We start from the raw sequence: 15,316 nt of genomic DNA, 5'->3' as shown, positions 1-15,316 counted from the left end.
TGATGAAATTCCTGGACGCCGACTGCTAGGTCAGTTTCCGCGTCAGTCTTTCCTTGGTTAAATTGTTTTTTAAGGGCAGTGAGTCACTGTTGACTTTGATAAAACACATAAGATTTTGTCCAGAGGGGGTCTGTCTCTCTCACTCTCTTTCTCTCTCTCTCTCCCTCTTCACAAACACACACACACCTCTCAGTACCTCTCTCTCCTCTTTCTCTCCCCCCACTTTTCCCCTCTCTCTCTCTCTCTCTCTCTCTCTCTCTCTCTCTCTCTGAGGGTGGCTTTTTTCGCCATTTACCTCTTCCTGCACTGCAAGGTGCTGTTTTTATGGAGGAGGATAAATCTTTAATACACTTTTATCCCACACTAGGGGTTTCTCCCCTCTCCAAATTCATCCACCTACGTGCCAAAATTGGGAGGTTAGGGGCACAGGCCTATGAATCATTAATGTTGCTCCCGCTGAGTGCGGCACTGGGCACATTTCAGTCTGCGGCTGATACTATTACTGGACGAGCGTGCCGCGCTAGCAAGCCAAACGCAGGCCACGGATGCCATTGAAAGAATTACACTGAACGCTGTGGTGTAAATCAATGGAGTAATAAAAAAAATCTCTGCAAAAAGCCGACTACTGTTGCATGCCTCTCTTTGTGAGGGGAGAACGAGCCTTTCGGCCAATCGAGGCTGGATCATTTTGGCGGCTGTGCCGAAAGCGTCTAGCATCGTGAACACACAAAGGGTGTCTTTGCCCCTTCCAACTGAAAGGACTAGGCCTGGGTCAAATCCCTAATTGTTTTGGATTCAAATACTTTTCTGTGCTCGATTGATCTTGCCTAGTGCGATTGAGCCATCCCAAAGGACAAGGCGGCATGAGTTGCACTTCTGCAAAGTCATAGGTTCCAATACGCCAGACAAGCTCAGTTTTAAAGGGTAGAAAAGTTCCAGACAATTGCGTATTTGACCTAGGTCTGCAACGGACCAATTTTACCCATCAACTCCAGCACTGTATTTGACTGCGGACATTTCTGCTGAGCTTAAAAAGGTGTGCTTGCTTAGGACGGATAAGAACTCCATTTCTGAACTCCACGGTCGGGATCTGGTCTCCATCTCTCACGCTACCGAAGGCTACAGACCAAAAAGAAAAGAAAAGCACTGGCTCACAGCAGCCTGCAATTTGCCAAAATGACCTATAAATACAAAACAACGAGCAACAACGCCCGCCCAATCTGGCCAAGGGAAACCGCTCATTTGGAGTTTCCAGAGAAGCCTGGAGCTCGGGAGTGCTTGCTTCGCCTTCAGCGGTTAGCGGTTCTGATCCCATGGCCGGTGTCCTTCGTGTTTCCAGAGAAGGGACGCTGCAGTAAGGAGAAAAGACGGAGACGCAGCGATTTCCCCCGAAAGTGGAGAAGCTCAGGGCGAAGTTCTGAGACAGGGTTCCCCCCGTCTCCGTGCGCACAGAAGCCGGAACCTGAGTTACAGTCGTCTTCTTTAAATATAGACGGCCCTTTCATAAATGTCTGCTTCACGCGACACTCTGTTTACGCAACGGCATGAAATTTGAACACGTGCCACATCTCAGTGAACCGAATGAACCCACACTTAAAAAAAGACTCGTGTCAGCCGGTATAGCAACGCCTGCTGCTACAGTACATTCTTAGGAGAACTTCAAGTAGAACGTTTCATTAAAATAATGAACGCCCCCCCCCTATCAAATATAATTTTACTGTAAATGAGACATTTAGCCGGCGAAGGAATGCTTTCAGGCTAAATTCCAGTGTAAATGAAGTGCGTGACGAACGCTGGCGTGCTTCGGACATGGAGAGTGCGGCGTGGAAACACAGCAGTGGCCCCGGAGAACCGTGTCCCATGACCCTCACATTCAGCGTGTCGGAGTGTCCCACAATCTCAGCCCTGCCGCTGCCTCGAGTCCAACAGGGTCAGAAATGACCAGCGATAGGGTCTCCTGGGGAAAGTTTGACCTGTAGACTGTCCCCCTCCCCCTTACATCACAGCTCACTAGCGGCCCCTGTGGTCACTTGGGAAAACTGCAACCTAGCTGTACCATTACATTACTGATACTTTAGCTGACGCTTTTATCCATTACATTACATTACATTATTGGCATTCGGCAGACGCTCTTATCCAGAGCGACGTACAGTTCATTAGACTAAGCAGGAGACAATCCTCCCCTGGAGCAATGCAGGGTTAAGGGCCTTGCTCAAGGGCCCAACGGCTGCGCAGATCTTATTGTGGCTACACCGGGATTAGAACCACCGACCTTGCGTGTCCCAGTCATTTACCTAAACCACTACGCTACAGACTTGCATCGAATAGACTATGCAGGGAGCAATCACCCCTGGAGCAGTGTGGGGTTAAGGGCCTTGCTCAAGGGCCCGACAGCTGCACAGCTCTTACTGTGGCTACACTGGGGCTTGAACCGCCAACCTTCCAGGTTCCAGTCAAGCACCTTAGCCACTAGGCTACATGCTGTACCAGCTGCATAGTTGGTCAGCAGCAGGGAGTGAGGAGAAGGATTACTAAATGCACCGACCTGAAAAAATATGCCAGCCCAGCCCTGAAAGCGCATAAAAAACAGCCTCCTTTCCTTTTGCTCATTTCCTTTTTCTGCTTTTCAGGAAAATGATTTATGGAGTAAAGATTCAAAGCAGGTAATATTTCCAGCTGTGCAGTAAAATGACTAATTCTTCTCGAATTCCTGAATCGTAAAATTGAGATAAATTGTAGAACCTGCGGTGATAATCCCACGTGAAGGTGTGGTTCTGAAGTACTGACAGTAAACGGTGCGAGATGACAACATTGAGCATACTTCCTGTCATGCAGCCTTGTGTAAGCTGTGACTGATTTTAATAGAATGGAGTGAGATCAGTGGAGGAGGATAACGTTTTTTCTAAAATTTAGAAAAAAGGAGGAAGACAGAAAGAGACAGAGAAAAATGATTTTAGTTCCCAGGATTTTTCCATCCAAATACACACAAAAGAGAAAAGGCTGTTGGCAGCCTTGACTATGTCCCACAGCGAAGAAAGAAGTGGTCTCACACTGATGACACATGGGGCTCCCACAGCGAAGAAAGAAGGCGTCTCACACTGATGACATGGCAGTGCTCCCACAGCAAAGAATGAAGGTGTCTCACACTGATGACATGTGGCTCTCCCACAGTGAAGAAAGAAGGTGTCTCACACCGATGACATGATGCTCCTACAGCGAAAAAAAATGCAGTCTCATGCTGATGACACGGCAGTGAGAGAAAGGCAAAAGATCCAAGAAGAGAACTCTCATCTTCTCACCTCTTCAAAACAGGATCTTAAGACAAAGAGGATGAAAACTCAAAACCCTATTGTGTGGAAACAGAGACAGTTCTAACCACTACTGCAATAAAAAGCATAATTTCACAATGGAAATAAAATGAAGAAATAAAGAATTCCCACAACATTTATGACTCACTAATTGCTTTGAAACTCACGCATCATTTTAGACATTTGGGCTGTGTTTCAACACAGGCTACACAAAACTTTCCATCCGGTGTCATTGTCCACATTTCCATAAGTCGACAGTTTTTTTCAGCATTAAAGAAAACACTCATATACAATAACCTTGTTTAATTACTTTTCCCTGACTGCAGAAGGATTTTCTAATTGCGTTGGCTTTATTAAAGAGCAGTGCAATATTTTCCCTTGTTGACGGGTGCCACAGTCGTTAACACACACAGCGTGATGTCACAGCCAGCAAAATGAAAGAGAAGAACCCTCGTTAAATGGGAGAGCCCTCCCTCCCTCGCTCTGTCCATGTTCTCTTCGCATTAGCCTCCATTTTAGGCTTGCAGGGTTGTGTTCATCCTCCATACCTGAGACCTGTACCCATACCTGAATTACTCTACCACGAGGCCACTCCCATCTCCAGTCCTGTCGGCCGTCAGCAGGAGTCTGCCACGCCCATCACCTTAGAGCTCCACCCCTCATTTTCGTGTTCGTGGCTTTCCTGTACAAACTGCCACGTGTTTCCAGCATCACGATGGAAACTGCCATAACCCCCCCCCTTAACACTCTGCTACTACAGTTAAACATGTGGAGATGAAAGAGAGAGACGGACAAAGGAAGAGACAGAGAGATATGGAAAGATGCAGACGGACAGATGGAGGAAAAGGGAGGGCCGTATGTGAGAAGTGGCGCAAACAGACAGGGAGAGGGAGAGATGCACAGAAGGCGAGAGAGAGTGAGAGAAAGAGTGAACGGGGAAAATAGAGACAGAGAGAGTGAGAGAGAGGAAAAGTGTATTTGAATTGGAGGAAGTTAAAGGAAACTTATTTGACATGGATACAAAACAAAAACAGCGAAAAGTACAGAAATGCTGTAATCGGTCACTGTGTGCAGGGTCACTGAGTGTGCGGTCAGTGTGTGTGCGCGGTCAGTGTGTGTGCGGTCAGTGTGTGTGCGCGGTCACTCTGTTGAACAGTCGACCGGACAGTTTTTCATGTGCGGTACAGAGCGCGGCGTGGCCCGGTGCCCATGGAAACGGTTCCGCTACAGGATGTGTGAAGTGCAGCAGCCAGACAAAGGTGCCCAGTTACCCCCTGACGGGAGCCCTGCGCCCGGGGGGTGTGTCAGCTCTGCTAACGACACTGCAGGGAGACAGTATCTCTGCGCCAGGGTCGTAACTGCCAGGGAACGACGGGCTGTAACTCTGCCGCGAGGAGCCGAAATGGCATCCGCGCCACGCGTTTGAATTCTGGGCAGTTAACATGTGGATTAGCCCTGCGAGAGAACCAGCCGCTCACGCTAATGCTAATGCTAACATTACTGCTACGGTATGTTTTACCGGTGTTTCCTGTCTCCTGCCAGCTACAGGTCACAGGGGTCCTCCATCCATCACACAATTCCACAGGGTGAAACAACCTTCTATCCGAAGAACTGGCATCAACTTAACATTCAGCTATAGCACTGCCAATGCCTTCTTATATAGGATTATTGTTATATATTATTTTTTTACCTTTATATAGTTTTTATCCAATTGTATAATACCAATATACAATATTTCTGAGCAAAATATGTTTCTTTTGCAATTCATATCAAGACCAGAGCACATAAGTGAATGGTCCTTGATGTCAAGTGTGATTAAAAAGTTTCTCGGAGGAAGCCGCTTATCCTACCCAGTGGTACTTTACATTTAGCCATCTGAGCTAAACGGTTTAGTTTTCAATCATTATCTTTTCCCATGGCTGTGATTCACTATTACAAATCTTCGTGTTAACCTAATGTTCGTTCCCCAGAGCGATGAGCCATTATAACCGTTTCACCATTAAAAGCCACTCCAAGGTGAGCACGAGCAAAAAAAAAAAAAGCGCCAGTGTTATCAAAGCGGCTATAATCGCAGATCACACAGCCGTTTTATCTGAACAGGGAATAACGCCAGGAGCACTTTCTATACACTTAACAAAAAACCTTTTCATCTGCCAAATTAAATTATAATGTATTCTTCAGATTTGTTTTATAAAATAATTTCTTCTCATTAAAATTCTGTGATTTCAGCAAAGTGACGCCTTACTTCTTATAGGCTAGAAGACGCCTTTAAACGCGACTGCACCCCGAGAGCGCGGTTGCTGGGGTTTCTCATTTTTCTTTTAAAGCTCAGCCGTTTAACATCTCCTCAGCGAACAGCTGAGAGCGCGAGGCGGCACTCTACGCCTAAATAATGGGGTCTGCTTTCACACGGACCATCCAGTTTTCAAGAAATGTGTAACTGCAAATTTAAATCTGTCGTAAAAGGTACCATTAACTGCAACACGCTCAGTGTACACAGCTATAGTTATTGTTTTTTGTTCTAATCCATCAGTTTGTCGTGCACACACAGCATAGCTGTTTCACCTACCTATGTCATTAACTGCAGGAAACCTTGCTTTAAATATACAGTAATTTCCCTCTCATTCCAACAACTGAAAGTTCAGTAAATAAAGTAGGGATGGATTTTTAACATATTGAATATTTAAAAAGACCACTTTGAGCCAAAAGGCGTAAGATGCAAAAAGCGCAAATGGTTCAATTTACAAAATATTTCAAATGAATACAAATAAACATCAATTAATTAAAAGCGGATGGATCAGAAAAGGGCACAATTTCAACTGTATTTTAATGAAAAAGTGGGATTCAGGGAACATGGGTAGCCCACGGTACACTAGCTCTCCTCTGCATTGACTTCACATCATTTAAGGAACGTTCTGGAAAATAGAACATGACAACCTGACACTGTTACACCAGCCCTGACCACTGCTGTCCCAGACCTGCTGTGGCATCTGAATATTCAACAGACAAAAGTCTGTGAGCTGTATTGTCTTTGCATACACCAACTGCTCTACTTTCCCATAGTCAAATGCCACACCAGCTTTACTTTCATGTCAAACGCACAGCGGTGCAGTCTTCCAGTGAAATGCACCAACATGGACCATGATTGGCTGTAGTGCTGCAGGGGGGAGGGTTTGCACCCACCCAGGGGACCAGGGATTGACATTACCCCAAAAGCTCACAAACTACAGTGCTTACTGGAGGTATTAGAGCTTTTCAAGCCTCTGGTTCAATTATCCTTCCCGTTTAGGTACCCAGTGCGCATGCTCTGGTGACAGAAAGCCCCATAGTTAAAAATGGCAGCCTCCATGAATCGGCTTCTTGCGCATGAACAGCATAGGAATACATGGAACTGGTAAGCAGAAGGCGTTACAGAAGTTACAGAGCGCTTTACAGTAACAGGTTAAATAAATCAAGGAAGCCTTAATATAACTTTCTTATTTTCAATTTATTTTGGCTTTTAGACATTGAGCAAGCCATGACAAAAAAAAAGTCCCAAATCTGTGACAGAGATAAATCTTGGTCAAGTCTGAGGTGTGAAAATGAGCCTAGCGTGTCGGTTTACAGAACCGAAACTTCATTTCAAACTGCAATGAAAAACAAATCTGCATACATAAAAAATAATACCGAGGAGCATAATATATAGGGGCAAGCATGCTTGTCACAAGCCTTTAAACACTATGATTGTTGAGTTTCAACCCAAATTCAGTGCAAAATGAGAAGGTGAGAACACTATAGAAAGAAAGGGAAGTGCACTGCAGAAACACGCATTTATTCACAGGCTGAGCAACGGTCTAATATTAAAAAGTGTTAACTTTCAGAATATGTGACATTGTGTGAACCACAAAATACAGACCGTTTATGTTAGTCATAGGGAAGTCCGTTTTGAGGACCCGTTGAGTGAAGTCAAATTTGCCAGATAACTATTCGGTTCTCCTTCTTACTCTCCCACCCTCAATGAAATGGCAAAAGATTTTGCTATGTGATGCTAAGTATAGAAGTCCTTTTGTGAAAATGGAGGCATATTGTGCAATGAGAAATAAGAGAAACAAGATGGCAACCAACCTTTGCTACAGCAGGGAATCGAATGTGGCATTTCTAACATTAAAGCAGGAAACAACAAGGTGACCGCACTGAGACCAAGGTTCCCATGGCCTGGGAACCAATCACACTCCTTCCATTGGAGGAGGTGACATCACCTTCTGTATCAGACTCACTCTCTCAGTTGAGCTTCATTGGCAGTTTTATTGCTTTTCAATAGTGATGGACACACATACCACACTACATGTTCAATAAAAAGGAAAATGGTATCCAGCATTGGTCTTTTCTGCTCTTGCTGCAGTCACACGCCCTCGTGTGTGACAGCCCATGAGAGACCTTGTGGGACGGACAGGCACGTGTGACCCTTCCTTCTACAAGCCCACCTCAAAAGCCATCTTTGTAACAGAACTAACCACTTCTGGAACACCCCTCAAAACCTCACCCATTGGTCAGCTTGCGGCTGTGAATACCGCTCCTTTCTCATTGGCTTGCAGGGGGTTTTACTGGTTAACCATTTCTCTATTTTAGTGGTTAACTTCTTTAGTGGTTCACTGGACCAATGGGACCCTGATTTGAGATAATATTGGAAGAAACTCGCAAAGCTACACCATAAATTGTACCTGCAAGACTCAACAGCACTCAACCAACAAACCTTTATTCTTAAAATTGGTGGAACCCCAGCTGGCAAGATGTGAAAGATCTTAAATCTTACTGAGTGGTCTACCACTTACATGTGCTAGACCCAAAACCACTGCAGTCTAATCAGATTGTAATCATTTAGAGAAAGTGCCAAATCGTAAAAGGTCCCACTCCTGCTGCAAAGTTCAGCTCAGAAAGCACAGCACTGACTCTAACAAGGGCAATCAAACAACCAAGCACACAATATGCTGTGGCTATGGAAGCTAAACCAAAGGCTTTTATCCACACTGGTTGATCTGGACAGCAGGCAAACAAAGGAAAGACGACTTTTGCCATTTCTTCGTCAAAGGAGGGGGCTCACCTTTCTTCCCCTGTGAGGAAACCCCCCCCTACCGTCCTACTTCAGCCAACAAAGCGCTCGGATGACAGCATTTCAGCACAAGCGTACGCCCCAGGTGACCAACACCTTCGGTCAGAGCGGCTTCTTTACAAAATGGCTGCAGCCATTTAATTGAAAATGTAAATCCGACGTGCCAATACAGGGAGCCGCACTTTGGACGAGACGTAAAACCGAGGTTCTGGCTCATTGAGACCGTTAATGATCCAGTCTCAATTTTAGCACTACCAACACTAACACTAACCAATCTCATCCCGGCAATCTTCAGTAGAGCGAGGAAGAACGATAATCCCAGGACTACATCCATCACGTATTAGCCAGTAAAGATAAAGCTAAAATGCTGGAATGTCTCTATAAGTGAGATGGTATTAAATCAGCAGCCTACTTATTTCTACCTGTAGACCTTTATAAACTTTAAAAAGGCTAGGCCCACAGTTATAATTTAGTCAGACAGGAACTGCAAAGAAGAACCCCTTTTTCTGGGGTCACCACTGAGCTGTTAAAAAACACATTCGAATTGCTAATTGTTCTTATTTTAGTGCAGTTTTAAAGGAATAGCAAGCACGCCAACATAATTGCTGGAGCTAAACTGTACGTCTAATACTCCAAAACAGGCAATTATTTCCATGACAAACCTGTGGTAACAAACTCCCTCTATTACAAATAGAGCTTACTGCTGCACTTCAAAGTTTAAAGGGGGGGGGGGGGCTGAAGGCGCTATTGACCCTCAGAGGTCAAAGCAGAGACGCCAAAGACCCTGGACAGTGAGGAAAGAGGATTGGCCAGTGAAAGAGGATTAGAGGAGCTGGAGCTTTGAGCCAAAGGACTGTGCCACGCCCAGGATCTCCCGGCTGCTTCTGGGGGATGGCTGGGGGTCAAAAGGTCACAGTGGCACAGCTAGAGCGAGAGGGAGAGAGAGAGGAAGGGGAAACGGACAGGGGAAGCACGCCGGGGGGAGGGCTGTTAAGCAGACATCCTTAAGCAGCTCTTCTGAGCACGTGTGGGAAAAGGGCTCAGGTGTAGCAGGAAGCTTACAGGCCGAGGTCGGACACAAGGACGACAGATCTCCATCAACCGCTTTTCTCAACGCTGACAAATCGCGTAACACCTTCCAATCACGCCCTTTTTAAATAGACCTCTCTTGTTTAACGCTCACGTTAATCACTCGACAACATGTTAATAATGAACCCGACGTTACAGCGAGGCAGCTCTCTGCTAGAGGAGTACACCTGTAAGAATGCAAGTCCCAGAGGCACATGTGAAAAGCACAGAGCATGATGGGTAATCTATCTACTTGTACAGCCAAGCAGTGCAGCGTCCTACTCCTGCTTCATGTGGAATACATTGCTTAAATTTAGTATCAGTTACATGACGCTTTTCCACTAAAGATTATTGGGCCAGAACACAGACCCTAACCAAGAAACAGTCTCCCAAGTCAGGTTCGATGAGGTTCCCAGATGGGGTTCAGTTCCGTGACACGCCCGGTGGTCTTTTACAGGGACCGCATGTGGCACGTAATGCACAAATCCTAACCCGCCCCGTGGCCTGAGGACGGCAGCAGAAACGTGTAAGGAGCTAGTTCTAGTACCTTAGCCACTATAACCTAGTGGCTAAGGTACATGACTCTGACCTGGAAGATTGGTGTTTCAAGCCCCAGTGTAGCCACGGTAAGATCCACACAGCTGTTGGGCCCATAAACCCGCTCCAGGGGGATTGTCCCCAGCTTGGTCGAATCAACTGTAATTTGTTAGTTAGTAAAGTTAGTTTAATAAAGTTAGTTGTATTATTAACAGAAGCCAGTGAAGAATACAGTTGGATCAGGAGGCATCAAGCTCCCAGGACAAATGACCGAGCCGTGGCTCTTACCTCTCTGAAACCTGCACAGACCAGTTCTCTTTCCGGCCTCTTTCATTCGCATTCCTCTCCCTCCCCAAATTACAGCGGTTCATACATTCCTCTTACGAAACGCATGAAGAACATTTAAGGCTAATAAAAAGCACTTCCAAAAAAGAAAAAAGAAAAAGTTTAGCCGGTGCGTTCTGCAGCCCGAACGGCGGGATTGCGAAGCGGCCAGTCAGTGAGAGGGCGGCAGGCAGCGTATCTGGGCCTCACGGTGACTAAGAGCGCTCGGCGTGTGAATCACCGCTCCCGCATCAGCTCAGAAGCGCCACACACCCAGGGCCCTGACCCCACCAGCTCAGCTAACGAGGGAATAATAACGACCGCCTCTCCGCGCGTGTCACACAAACCCTGTAATTTGGGTTTGGACTCCACGCTAAGCAGATTTTCTACTCAGGCTGACTGGGTGGGTGGGTGTGGGTGGGAGAGTGGCATGAATAGTTTTGGAAAAAGGCTTATGGGAGGGTGGGCTTAAACACCACCCCCCCCTGGCTCCACCCCGCCGCCTCTTCAATTAAAGGAGGAATTTTTGGACAGAAAAGCACGAAAAAGACAGGTGGTCATCAGCACGTCTCCGCCCGCGAAAAAATCCTCGCCATGAAAAAAAAAAGAACCAAAATAAACTCTGCTGGCTCATGTCTAGCAGGATAATGCCTAGTGCTAATATTCCCTTAAGACCGTTCCTGTTTAATTACAGCCGCGCATGCTTTATTTATAGGCGGGGGATCGTGAACGCTGGGCTGAGAATGCCAGCGCTAAGTTACGGTTTAATAAATATTCGCTTTGTAACCCCATCCCCGTGTCAGACCGAAGGCGGTCGGGCTCGGTATTTATAAAGTTACCCGCAGTGCGGTTAAGGGGACCGTGCCAAGGCCGGGGGGCCTCAACACACGACCCTCTGGCTCGGAAACGGTCGCCGCGCGTTAACGGCCGGTTTAATTAAGGTGAGCCGCTCCGCCGCGACCCGTTAATGAGATGTTTTTTTATTCGGTAGGTCGAGGGGGGGGGGGGGGGCTTTACGGTTGACACAAGCCGTTCTGGTGATTGCAGGAAAAGAGGGAGCTAATGTTTCAAAACATGTCTTTTAGTTCGATTTCTAAGTGTGTCTTCAATTCAAACTTTATTTGTATGCCGGAGAAGGAAATAGAGCCATTTCCCGAATACATGCACACACCACACTCTACGCACACGACCTGCATGCATGAATCTTCAATTCAAACTTTATTTGAATGGCCCAGAAGACTATCACGAAGACACTTTACAGAGCCACAGAAGGGAAGAAAAAATATCAGCCCTAAGTCCCCAAATAGCATATGAGGGTAAATAACTCCCTTATGGGGAGAAAAAACCTGAAACAGTGGCGAGAAAAAACTCCACGACGGGAAGAGGTCTCAGGAGGAACCCGACTAAAGGAGGACGCCCATCCTGCCCATCCTGCCCATCCTAAGCTGAGGGAACATTTGATGCATTAAACTGATTTGATGCATTAAACTAGTAGGAAACCTTTCTGTGAGTTTCTCAAACCCGTTTCAAGGCGGAAATGAAGTGTGGCTGCCTGGCCTGGTGGTTTCAGCTGGGAGAGGGGGTTGCCAGAGGTGACTGGCTCTAAGGTCTGTCCATGAGAGGATTAGGTGGCAACCGCATAAGGAATCATCTCCACCACGTGTTCCACTGGATTAGGAGGGCCCGCTTCAAAAAAGACAGGAAGCGGAGAAGGAAATAGAGCCATTTCCCAAATATATGCACACACCACACTCTACGCATACGACCTACATGCATGAATATTCTGTAACTAATTTGAGTTTTGAAAATACTATGACATTCACGCTGTTATTTTCTCTTGTTTTAAAAGGTCACTGCGACTGCGATTCGCAGACTGATGCCTGGAGGAGCTAAGGTGTGTGAGTGTGCATGAGGCGGGCACCCGGCTAGAACAGTAACCCCAGGGCTACAGATTCTGCACCCTGACTCCAGGTCTCGCGCAGGCCTGCTGGAATCCCCAGGTCCCTGTGTGGAATCACGCTTTAGGGAGCGTGCAAAAAGAGCTACCACTGCAGCAAAGCGTAGCCTGCCTTACCTCAGGCCGGGGGTTCCACAAGGGAGTCCCAGGCCAAATCAAACCGTAATAATTTTCAGCATTCCAATAAATCATGAATTACAAATGTTAGACTATCATTGTAACTTATTACACTTTCATATTGTACTAAATTTAAGTGTTACACAAACCAATTGGAATCTAATGACCATGTAAACTCAGTAACATTTCATACCGTCATCCAGCCACAATTCAGCAGCTATTTAACACACTGGTGCACAGAAACGTGTCTAAACTGTGAGTGAAGTTGAAGAAAAAGTCTAGCTAAAGGCTGCAGGACTTGATGCAACTGAGCGGAGACACTGGCATTTAAAAAATGCGTCACGTTTAAACTAACAGCAACGTGGACCACAGCACGGCCTTCTGCAAACCACCGCCAACCGTCGACAGTTCACCACAGCAGTCTCGTCTACGCTACTGGACCAAAAAAATGGCCTCACCCACCAATCACAGCGGAGATCTCCTCTCAGCTGGACCAATGAAATCCAGCCCTTAGTTCAGGTCCTCAGTCTTCAGGGTTTCCTTCTTTTTTCACACTTCTGTTGCCTTCTTCTTCCGGAGAAAAGAGTCCTGGAACGGGGACAGAGGAAAATAAAAGTTTAGAAAACGAAAGAGAGCGAGAGGCAGAGCAGAGGGTTTAGCACTGAGGTGCGAACGCATAGTGTAAGCGCCAACCTCTTTTGTGAAAGGTGCGGCGAATTACAGACCACGCCTGCCTTCCTCTGCGGTATCGAGGGGAGTGATGATATCAGGGTGTTATATTCACCTGAGGTGAAAGGGTGTTTTAGAATCTGCAATACTGTTTGGAAAGTACTGGAAGAGGGAGTTGTCGGTGTGCTCATACAGTGAAGTCAACTGGTTATCAGTGCAGTGACTATCATATCCTGAGGGTGACTGACGGTCAACGGGAAATGTAATTGGCCTCAGTGCTACCGAGGGAGGGAGGGCTGTAAGTAGCAGGGTTGTCCCGGTTTAGCTGCGCAAGACTACCTGCGCCAAGGGGCCATTAAAGCCCGCTCCTCTGACACGACGCCCGGGCGGCTGAACTAGCGTAGCCGACCGCGGCGTGAGAAGAAGCAGAAGCTCTTTTCAGAAGAGACTCGGCGGAGACATTTTTCTGATAAGTCAAGCTTATGAACCAGACCGGCATTCCAAAAGGAGCTGAGCACGTTGACCCGGACGGCAGAGAGGCCACCAGGCAGGTTTAATCACGTGGTCCCCGCCCCGCAGACGCACGGGCAGCAAGGCCGAGCGCGGCTAATGAAGGCGTTCGGGGAGCCAGGCGCGAAGCGGCTGCCTGCTGGACAGCAATGTAATGCAATTGAGCAGAAGTAATTCGCTCAGTGGAGCCCAGGAATAGACGTTCTTTAAAAATACACACAGAGCAGCCTCTGTTTCCCTGCCAAGTGCCGCTAAAAAGGCGTCTGTCCTTGAAAACTGTTGCTATTTTTGTTTACAGTGGTTCCAGGAATACCTCATCGTTAAGGGAGCAGGGAAGAACAGCACAGCAACGCGTCTATCAATGTTTCCACCCACCCGTCGTAGTTTTGCTTATCTGGATGAATTCATAAAACGTCCAGAAGAAGCCACTTCACTAAGCTGCTTCGTCAACAATAAAAATATCACGCGTCGATTTGGCTTAAAACGCAAGATATTATATCATAAATATAAAATACAAGTCTTAGGCACCCTAGACTTTCTTATACATATATGTTTATTTTTTTGTGTGTGTTAGTATAAAAGAACACATTTGAGATTTCCAAATATTAATTTTCCAAAAGATTTTACAGAGACATTTTTGTATTTAATTTAATTTAATTTACTACTTTTTACATAAAAAAAAAGATCAAGGCTGTCTGAGATCAGAAGCTAGGAGCCACCCAAAGTCTGCAGAAGAACTGTGGCAAGTTCTCCAACATGCTTAGAACAACCTCCCTGTTGATTGTCTTATAGAACTGCAGGACAGCGTTGGCTATCTCAGAGAAGTGATGCAGTTTTAACGCTGAAGGGTGGTCACAAAAAATATTGATTTGATTCAGTTTTTAACTATTCTGCCAAATTACTCAAATGTAATGTAAAATGTATAGTACGTTTATTTACGACCTTTCATTTAATTATTTTTGAAAGAATCTTATCTGTATAGAATGTTATACAGGTGTCTAAGTCCCATGCACAGTACTGTACTATTTATACACCTGAAATACACTCACCGAGCACGTTATTAGAAACACCATTACACCAACTTATTCATACAATTATATAATCAGCCAATCATGTGGCACCAGTGCGATGCATAAAACCATGCAGATACGGGTCAGGAGCTTCAGGTAATGTTCACATTAACAACCAAAATGGGAAAAATAATTTTATCTAAGTGACTTTGACCATGGAATAAAACTGCTGATCTCCTGTGATTTTCACACAACAGTCTCTAGTATTTACTCATAATGGTGCAGGAAAAAAAAAACATCCAGTGAACAGTAGTTCCGCAGACAGAGACACATTGCTAATGAGAGAAGAATGGCCAGACTGGTCAAAGCGGACCGGAAGGTGACAGTAATGCAAATAACCATGCGATACAACAGTGGTGTGCAGAAAAGCATCTCTGAACACACAACGTGCCAAACCTCTAAGTGGACAGGCTATAGCAGCAGAAAAAAATACCTAATAAAGTGCTCACTGAATGTATCATATACAGATATATCAGCTTAGCCTATGCATTGTTCCATGAACTGTCCACTACCTTTTTGCAAATGCTTTGGGTAAAAACTTTTAAAGTGACGTGCATTATAGAAATTAGTATCGGCTGTGATGCCTGAAAAAGGATTACATTTTCGGATTGTTCAAAGACTTTTGTAGAAATGTATTTCTGAAAATATGAAGCTTATTGCGGACAAA

The 15,316-nt window shown here is 45.8% G+C and overlaps 1 protein-coding gene across 9 annotated transcripts in view; it reads right to left on the bottom strand.

Annotated features, from left to right (window-relative positions):
- Nucleotides 1-15,316, bottom strand: part of LOC133111338 (myocyte-specific enhancer factor 2A-like) — a 94,075-nt gene that overhangs the window by 65,215 nt on the left and 13,544 nt on the right. For 8 of the 9 annotated variants that reach the window (XM_061221571.1, XM_061221576.1, XM_061221575.1 and 5 more), the window contains exon 2: nt 12,863-12,988. The gene's annotated coding sequence lies outside the window, so the exon portion shown is untranslated. Of the gene's footprint in view, nt 1-12,858; nt 12,989-15,316 lie in introns of all 9 variants that reach the window. The other variant, XM_061221573.1, reaches the window with a different exon arrangement.

The sequence above is a fragment of the Conger conger genome, chromosome 15 (assembly GCF_963514075.1).
Source record: "Conger conger chromosome 15, fConCon1.1, whole genome shotgun sequence".
NCBI classification, from domain to species: Eukaryota; Metazoa; Chordata; class Actinopteri; order Anguilliformes; family Congridae; genus Conger; species Conger conger.
The sequence above is the reverse complement of the archived record's forward strand: the minus strand, read 5'-3'. Positions and strand labels throughout refer to the sequence as shown.